Genomic DNA, 10,652 nt, shown 5'->3' on the forward strand with positions numbered 1-10,652 from the left:
CATTCCGGCGGATTCTCATTCAGCCGCATTCAATACGGCTAATCGTTAAACCGCCGCATTTCAAAACGCCCCTGTTTTTGAAAACGGCTAGCCGTAATGTAATACGGCGGATTATACGATCCGACTGCGACATATGCATCAGAATTTTTTTATTTTTAAGAAGTATATATATGTAGTATTTTTACCTAGCTCTTACAAAACCTACCCACCTACCCCCTACCTCTTAAAAAACCGAAACGAGGATAAATTCATCAATACAAAACGCGAGAGTTTAAAGTATTATAATTCATCAATGGTTCGACTTAAGTAAGTTTGCGAAGTCCTCGGCAATCCCCAACGAGATGACCGGCTTTTGTTCCGGCGGACTTACGCCCGCTAAGCCGCATTAGTCAGCCAACGAGCTTAGTCCTGATAGAAAAGAAGAGCGATGTGATTAACATTATAGAGTACAGTCAACGACGGCAAGAAGTGGCTATGTAGAATCTTGGGTTGGCTGTCTTTTGGTCCGGCAGACTTACGGCTGGCTACGCTTATCTTAGCTTAGCTTAGGTTCCATAACACTTAGTTAGCAGAGCGATGTAATTAACATTACCAATTAGAATTAAATCAGAGTAATCAAAGACTGCACAAGACTCTATCAACAAGCTTACGTTTCCAAATTTCTGAGAAGTATACTTTGAAGATATTACTCTCTATGTAGCCTAAATAAGCCACTACTACTATAAATTTAGTAAGTAAGTATTGAGTTGTGTACGATAGTCGAATAATTGTGCCAAAAGAAGTACATATTTAAATACGGTTTACTCAATACTATACGATGATATTAATGTAAACTTAACATAATAATTGAAAGCTTGGTGCTACATAAGTAGTCACGTTAAACTTGGCTCGGTTCACAACTTAATTGCAAAATACTTGGCCAAACAGTTCCAGGCGTTATTAAATTACGGGCAAGTTAAGCTCAGCCCCGAATTCCGAAATTAATCCTTCTTCAAACACTCGGCTCTTTGTTGGGGCGCCGCGCCCGCGCCCGCGCCGCGCCGGAGTGCCGATTGATTTCATATTTGGAGCCGACGCAAAAAACGTACAGCCGGTTCATATGTTCATATGTAGGTATACCTACTCAGATGCTTTTCTGGAAAAATATATGAGGCCAACCAATTTCAGTTCACTAAATGATCCTATTTGGGAGGAGATAAGAATAATATAAAAAAACAACGGGTTGCACTCCGGGAGTGCCGACAGAAGTGAAAACTCAATGACTAGTCCAGAATGTCTGCAGCACTATGTATAATAATTGACCCATCCTCCTTTCTATTGAAAAACTTTAGTTCCGAAATTGCTGGCCAGTGAGCTTAAATTTGGAGCGCTAATTGTTTAAAATTCGAATAGAAATTGTAAAGTTACCTTTCAGACCTCGCATCTAAATATTATATTTTGAGTTTTATTCACCAGTACTATATTTATTTGCGATTTCATCAAGATGTAGCTTTATTGAATTATATTTGAGTGATATAAAGTTAGAATGTAACTGTGAGATCCTCGTATTTCAGCCCGTACAATATTAGAACATTGAGCTTTATTGCTTAATGTAAAAGTCCAGTTTTAAATAATTGACCTGATTATGATACGTTATGACTAAAGTTCTTTGGTGAATAACATTGTCCGTGAAACATGGCGTCAGCGTTACGTTACGCGTTACGCTGAATCGAGTTTATAATTTTTTTCCCACCTCAAAAAGTACTGGGGTGGTAAGTAAATAATTTGGTAGATAGATTTTGATTTTTTTTTTTTTTTAATGTGAGTGAGTGATGAGACAATCTCCCACAACATTTTGTTGGTATAGGATGGTATTTAACTTGGCCAAGTAAGTAAAGCCTGACCAACAATATAGGTATACTTACATATATTATGTGATCATTGTCAAGAGGGCGCTGTTATTCTCATTTATATGGTGGTGACAGTTCAGTGAGGTATAGTATGAGAAATTTAGTATCAATGAGATTCCGCGAAAAGTAGATATAGGACATAAAGGAAAATAGGCACCTAAGTAAAATTTTAGGTAAACAAATAAAAGTCTCTCTGCGGTCCTCACGTGATATATTATACCGAGCACTACACAAACCGACATATTGCAACTCGCTACACTAAAGCTATTGCTAGGTACCTTTACACTATGTACATCGCTACTATTTACACTTATATCTCTGCTTAACCAAACAAATCCAATATAAAACATAACCTAAACACAAACAGCTTTTATTAATAATGTTTGTCCAGTGCTCGTAACCAAATTGCAAATCGATTCTACCATTTTTTTGTCTAGTCAGCATCAAAAGTAAGCGGATAAAAGCACGCACCAAAAGTATCCGCCACCCTCGAATACTTTTCCAAATAAAGATATATTAATTTGTTAGCACCTTATATGTCTACAGTTTGAGTTCAAAAGTAACTACCAAAATCTATTTTTTACACATGTTTATTTTTGTTAAGTTATTAGAGAATGGTAGTCAGTCATACTTTAGACGCATACAAATACTGATTAGGGTGGTTCAAAAAACATTTTTTTTCCGACGGGGCACCCCCTTATTTTGTTACACTTATTATGCTGATAAAATACACCAAGTTTCGTAATTTTATCTCAATTTTTTGTATGTTGTATGAAAACCAAAAAGAAAGATTTTTATTTAAGTAAGCATCTGTTTAACATTATTTGCATATGTGAATTATAAGTTTTTAAGTAGAAAAACATTTTTATTTCTATTTTTTATAATTTTCCAAAAGTATGATTTTTAAAATTTCACCTAAAATATCATAAAAAATAGAAATCAAAATGGTTTTTTACCTAATAACTTTTAAATCACACTTTCAAATAATGTGAAAACGACTACTTACATAAAAATCATAAAAATAATAACTTGATTATTTTGGTTTTTATACAACTTTGAAAAATTTCAAAGCACCCACTTGCAGTTGAGATAAGATTACAAAACTTGGCATTTTTAGTCAACATAACAAGTGTAACAAAATGAGAGGGTGCCGCTTCTTCTAGCTAGAGTTTGAATTTTTCCCATACAAACGTGAACCACCCTAATACTGATACCTGATACGTTACTTTTGATGCTGATTGTACCAAAAGCCTTTTTCGAATAAAATGTCCGTCGCCAATAGTATAGTATCGTTTCGCAATTATGTTGTACGCTACTCGTACGGCTACGCACGGAGATGTTACTTATGCTATTCACATTTACAGCTATATCTATCTATGTAGGATGAGATCCCATGGAATGTTCTTAGCGCTGTGGAATGTTTATGGAACACAACAGCAATAATAACGGTTCACAAAATAGAAATGTATAAAGCTAATATTCAATTCTTTGCCATAGGTATATGGGTAGTACAATCGAAATAAACGAATGATTCTTTGTGCCCCAAGCCAGAGCTAGGGGATCTATACCTATAAGCTATGGTATCGTTCTTAGCACTCACTGCCCGATTCGAGCTTTAAGATACGTCAGTGTCAGTGTCAAAGTCAAAAGTGACGTTTTTATTTGAAGAAACGTCACATTAATTGACACTGACATATCTAATCCATATCGTTTCTAGATCTATTAAAAAAACTGACGTATCTTAAAGTTCGAATCGGGCCGTACCTAAGTAATTACTTAACGAAGTAGCTTTATTTAGAACCGAGTGAAATTACACATGTAAGGCACGCGGCTTGTCACACACATCTATGGCTACTGCACAGCTGAGGTCCTTAATATATACACGCCAAATGGCCAAAACTATGTGAGCACTCTCAGGGATTGACCGATATCAGATCAGGCGTAACATAAGCACCAGTCAGCAGGAGAAAGTGTTAAGCTAAATTATCTCAGCACAACTTTAGGTAGGTACTATTCATAAGAGAGAATTTAAGATTGTGGGAAGATTATTTACAATTTTAAATTACATACAATTTATGGCGAATACATAAATAAAATAAAACTAAGCCTCATCGTCTTAGGTACCTACTTAATTCTATTGCTGACTGTACCTAAGACGCCGATTATGCCGCCGGTACCTACTAGTGACAGTATGTCGTAGTTTTGACCATTCTATTCCCGACCGTACGTATAATACATTTACATCCGGTATAACAAGGAAGGAGTGCTATAAATGTCTCTTTCACACGACTAGAGCACCGCGGGTGCGACGAGATCAAAGACCTTAAGATACCTATAGGTACTTAAACGGTAGGTTAAAAATTATTATTATAAATATGTAACATCACTTAGAAGTATAGTCCAGTCAATTTCCTGATTTTTCGGTAAGAATTGTGATATCCTTCCATTGATATCTCCCTGTCTTTTAATGTACCTACATGACCATATTCAGAACCAAATATTCTACTTGGATCAACAATTATTAAAAACTAGAAAAGTTAAAAAAAACAACCTTCTCACCATCGTTGAAATAGTGAATTAAAACCTTATTACAATGAGATATGATCTAAATATGGTCAACTCAGTACGGTTCTGTTTTTTAAAAGCAACCAGTATATCAAAGTCGGACTTAATTTTAAAGATTCAATAATTAGGTTCCAAACGAAATCTATTATTGTTAGTAGAAGTAGTAATAGTAATCACTACAAATGAATTTTTTACAATGGCTATGGAGTAAATAAATTTAAAGTTACATAATTTTATTACTAAATATTTCATTTTGGTGTTTGTTCTCAGCTCCCCGATGTCGTATTCAGTCTAATCCCGACGATCAGCGCTGATATATATCATTTATGCAGCGACTTGCTTAGTTACATGTCAACGGTTGGCTGCTGAACTAACAGTCATAGTAGAACTAATAATATGTATAAATGGGCTCTACGTTGGGCGCCATAATGGCGAGGAAACAAAGGGCCAGTTGCATTCACCACAATTAACGGCAGCAGCGAACTATAAAACTTACCATACAATAAAATTTAGCGAACATTTTAACAGTGACAGGCTGTTTGGTACGGCTGCACCTAAGACTATTATTGTGGCTCCCGTTGGGCGCCAGTACGTTGAGCCCAGATGAGATTGAACGTGTCGTTACAGCAATCAGAACGACATAGTCTCCTTGTCATTAAACGGAACCTTAAATAATTAATAAACGTGTTGAAGACACTTAACGAAAGACAATCAGGATAGGAGTATTATTCTGACTAGGCCCCACATTGGGCGCCAGTATGATGAGCCCGGGTAATAAGCTTATCGTCACAGAAGTCATGGAAATAAGGATCACCTCCACGTAAAAGGAGCCTTAAACTGTTAGTGCAGGTGTCACTCAGTCGTGCTACGTGTGCATCTTGCTGCCGGCGTGCAGCGCGAGCGCGCGGTCGGGCAGCTCGAGGCGCAGGCGCAGGTCGGCGGGCGCGGCGGGGGGGGCGCGCGCGCCGGGCGACGGCGAGCGCGGCGGCGGCGCCAGCGGACCCAGCGCCGGCGGCAGCGACAACACGTACCTGTGGACAATGACGCTGTTACTTAAGAGCCAACAGGAGTGGTCATTTCTCCATACAAACGTACTCCTCGTTTTCCTCCGTGGTTTTTGAACCTAGAGCAATGATTTTTTCAACACAGATTAATATTGTCAATATCTCTGTCAGACCGTTTTGCTTTTTTTGATATTTTTGTTTTTTAAGGCGCTAGAGCCCTTCAAAAATGGCCAAAATGGCCTAATTGACTATGCCGCAATGAGAGGCGTGGCATTCAAAACTGATATCAATTAGCCAAAAAAGCAAAACGATCCGACACAGATAATTTCATAATCATTTAGATTTCCAAATTTGGTTATGATTGGTTAAGTTTTGGAGGAGGAAACAGAGGAGTACGAAACCTCGATTTTTGAGATTTTTACGCAGGATTTTTCGCCTTGTTCTTATCGCACTACTTTTAGGTGCCGCTTCCGTTAGCGAGACGGGTATATGTATTTACCTAAAATATTTAAAACTCAGCTCCTGTTTCGTCTTAACTCGACTCAACCAGGTTTCGAAGGTTGACTGTCACTGCTATCAGATCCTAAATTAGTGTAAAAGTGGCTCTGTGAGCTGTAGACTTCGTGAGCCCTCATATTTCTGCCATTTTGAAATAAGCGGAAATAATAAAGCCGAGTAAGAAAAAAAATGGTAAAAACCCTGGGAGCAAGCAAAGCAGCACAAGCAAGAGAAAAAAGAACGGAGAAGAAAGACGCGTAAAGTGAAGAAACACTGTAAGTACCTGTGTAGTAAGGCTCGGAAGGCAGTAGGTTCAGCGGGCCATAAAGGTGGGGCCACGCCGAGCGCGCCGAGTCCCAGCGCCCACCACTCGCCGCCGGCGCCCGCGCCGCTCCACTCGCTCACCACTGCAACAAACAATTACATATTACCTTCTTACTTACTACACAGATAGCGATGTTGAGGCCAGGGCCATGCCTCAAGAATTGCAAAACTAATCGGCGAAGCATTTCAGCAACATCGTATTTGCCATCAAAAGTATTTTCTGCTTCTTTCACCAAATTATCGGCCAATTCTTTTTTGTCGTCTCAGTCTCATTTTCAATCAAATCAAAACTTATTTTCATGACATCAAAAGTTGGTAAATGTACAAAACAAAACAAGTAAAAATCACTAGCATAGCGAGTGATTCTATCAGTGGGGTAGCGTGAATTAATCTTTAACCGTGGGCAAAGTCGCATCTGCGAGGCCCTGTTCTTTCACTGTGCCCGAAGGGGCCTCGGGCGAGGCCCCCATTTAGAGCGCGAGGCCGTGGGCGACGGCCCACTTCTCCTACGCCTAGCTACGCCACTGGATTCTATTATAAAATCTTTCTTTCGCTTGCTCAAAATATAGAACCGACGCTCGTATCTAAAAACTTATTATACTTCGTTTTTTTAGCATTAGAAATAAGGTAAACAATCTTGATGTGTCTTTTAATTGAAAAACACATTTTAAAAATAAGTTACGGTAAATATGTAATAATTATGAATCTAATACGATCATTTATATTTTTCTGCTTTCATAAGTAATAGTTACTGATTTTTAAAATTCATTTTTAGGGTTCCGTACCTCAAAAGGAAAAAACGGAACCTTATAGGATCACTTGTGCGCCTGTCTGTCCGTCTGTCACAGCCTATTTGCTCCAAAACTACTGGACCAATTAAGTTGAAATTTGGTACACATATGCAAGTCTTTGACCCAAAGATGGACATGTAATGAAAATACAAGAATTTTGAACATAGGTGGCACTATTGGGGGGAAAATGAGAAACTTAAGAAACAAAGTTTTACAAACCACATCGTGTTATATATTAAATGAAAGGGCTTATTTTGAGGATCTCAAATATATATTTTTTATAATTTTAGAATAAACATTTTATAAGTTATTCAAGAAAATAGGTAAAAAATGACCATTCCCCCCCCCCCTTTATCTCCGAAAGTACTGGATCAAAAATTTTTAAAATAGTTCTTTGCCTATAGATGACAGGAAAAACTATTAAAAATGTGTAGTCAAGCGTGAGTCGGAATTAAGAAAAAAAAACGTGGGTGGGCTGTTTTAGGGACGCAGCCGTAATATAATAATGTAATATATAATGGTTTACGTAAAACGGGGTGTGGACAGCTATTGCGAAGGCCAAAGGCCGAGCTACGCATATGGCTGAAGGCCCGAAGCGTCGTCAGAGGCTTTTTGAAACGCGCGGCCGAAGGCCGAGTTGCGGGAGGTTAGTTAGTGCTCAAACACGAAACAAAATAAGTACAAGTGTCTGAAACTCATCATTATTGACTTAATAGATCTTCTTTTGTCGGTGGAGTATCTTCCAGCTTTCCCTATCTTGCCAGCTCTTGGACTTTTTGATTCGACACGACCCCTACATGTTCTTCCACTTGTTCTAAAAAGCTGCGTCTGGGTTTTCTTCTACCCAGCTTGAATCATATCCGCCCCTCCGGGATAGTTTAAAAGAACTGGTCGTATCGTATTAAGTGTGCAATCATCTGAAATTACTGGACGTAAATTTTGAAAAACCAAAACACATAATAAAGTTCTTTACCTATAAATTACTGGAAAACCTATAAGAAGTCTGCAGTCAAGCGTGAGTCGGACTTGAGAATAAAAATTGAGGGTAGGCTATATCAGAGCCACAATCGCAATTGTTTATACGTGAAACGTGGTGTGGACAGCTAGTGCGAAGGTCGAAGGCCAAGCTCTGCGTGGTGTCGTAGGCCTGAAGCATCCGAGAGAGGTGTGCCTCCACGTAAGGTGGAAGGTTGAGTTGTAGGAGTTTAGTACTCAAACATAGAATAAATAATTGGTTTACTTACTTACTTGGTTGGCGCGATGACCGAAAATGAGTCTTGGCCTCCAACACAAGAGCACGCCACTTTGATCGGTCAAGAGCGGTATCCCGCCAGCTTTCGCCGACTCCAAGCTCACGGAGATCTGCCTCCACTCTATCGTCCGATTTGGCGGCGTCCATTTGGTCGACCCAAGTAGGCCTTTTCAAAACTTAAGTTATTGCATAACTAACTATCCTCTGATAGCTCAGTTAAAAACATGGAAATGCCTAGCCGTGCAACTAGCCAGCCGTGTGATCCAAGTTGAATGTACGAACTTCGCTTTATTCGCTTGTTCTAAAATAAGTGCTGTACCCGGAACCCTTGAGACGCGAGTTCGACTCGCACTTGACCGGTTTTTAATTAAAAGACATGTCAAGATCGCTTACCTTCTTTCAAGTTCTTTCTAATGCTAAAAAAACGAACTATAGGTCGGAGATGACACACATAAAGAAGAAAAAGACGAAAAATATTTGACGAGTACCTATCGCCACTGCAATATCCCCAAGATAACGTATCTCTACGATTATAGACCAGTAACCAAAATTACCAATTTTATAGAAACACCCAATGATCTGTCATATAAAAGCTAATTTCAATGAAAACATTGTAATGTTCGCAGCTGGCCTGAAAGCTGCATATATTCCCAGCCTGATAGGAAAGAACATTGACTAATAGTGAGCTCATTCATGGCGTAACGGGCTAACGGATAGGTAAACTAGGTAGCCGCTTACTTATCGCGGCACGCAGGTGGCAGCGCCACCTGTCGGTGCACTTCGTTACCGTTGCGTGAAGGGGTCGCTTTCCCCGCTGGCAAATATAACACTTATCTACCCCGATAAATCGATAAACGGTGCGTGATTTGATGAAGGGCTTAAAAAATAAAAAAGAAACTGGTGCAAACGCATTTTTACATTTGTGTAATTTTAATCGAACGAGCGAGCAAAGCGAAGCGAAGTTCTTATATTCGACTTGGGACACGCGGACGGCTAGTGGCACGTCCCGGCATTTCGATTTTTTTAAGCTGAACTGTCAGAGGATAGTTTGATACTCAAGAACTTAAGTAAATTTATCCTAATTTAAATTAAATTGGGTAAATGTGTAGTCGAGGGCATTATATTTTAGTCATTAAATTATGATCAGGCTCGATCGAGGGATTATTGAGATAGAAGAGCTTAGAAGGCCAAAAAGCTGTTTGTGAGAGGTCTTGCTATTCTGGTCATTTTATTTGCAAAAAACATTGGTCGAGTTTAGTATCAAATAACAGTGCTCGGTTTACGCTTTTATAATATCGTTTTTAAATTTACCATTTTGAAATAATTAGCAAGATAAAAATAAAATAAAATAAACATAATATTGGTATTTGACATTTGACAGGAAATATTTCGGCTTAGCACAGATACAGTTTATTTTAATTTCTATGGTGACTTAAATCCAGGGGAGGGACAGTCGTAAAAAAATATAGTCCCTTTATTCGAAAAAAATAGCGCCATCTATATTTACTTAACGCTATACTTTTTTATATGGCTTCACTTTATTTCGTCAAAACGTCTTAAAAGTCTTGTATCCAGGGCATGAAACAAACAATTTGACATCTGATAGAACAGATTATTTATTATATCCATCGTTGCGATGGAGGCGATTGTCACAAAAAATAACTTAGTCAAATAAAACTCTAAATATTTAAACACCGTATTTATTGTCTGTACTACGACGTAATTCAGATAAATAAAAGTACTTACGGTTTTACAATGTCAAATGACACAAAGTTTTCATACGCCATCATGGTTGCTGAGAACTTTATTACCAGAAAATTCAGAAAAAATCATGGCGGGTAGATTCACAACCTGCTGCTTGTAATTTTGTTTCGTGGTCAATTATGTGTTATTCCAGCCGTGTATGATAGGTACCTACTTAATTTACATCAACAGTAAAGTTAAAAGTACCTAATCTGTTTTCGTGTATTAATATATTATTTATTATATATACGTATAACTCGATATTACATTTTCATTAAACGATCACGAAACGAGTCGAAACGATTCCAAACATTATTAAAAGCTGCTCAAAAAATGTAATCGGGTGTAATTCCATGGAAAGTGACGGGTGACAAAATAAATCTGGGCAAATTGTCGCGTGTCGTGTCGTTGCCGGGCTATTATACAGGCATTAGCACCCTTCCCCGCGCCATGGCGCCCTGTCCATTGCTGCTTCCTTACTACGACTGACAAGAGTATTTTGGCGAGTGACGGCCCGATTCGAACTTAAAGATAGGCTCGTCAATTAATAGATTTATAAACGATATGGATTAATGTGACATTTCTT

This window comes from Cydia fagiglandana, chromosome 2, assembly GCF_963556715.1.
Source record: "Cydia fagiglandana chromosome 2, ilCydFagi1.1, whole genome shotgun sequence".
NCBI classification, from domain to species: domain Eukaryota; kingdom Metazoa; phylum Arthropoda; class Insecta; order Lepidoptera; family Tortricidae; genus Cydia; species Cydia fagiglandana.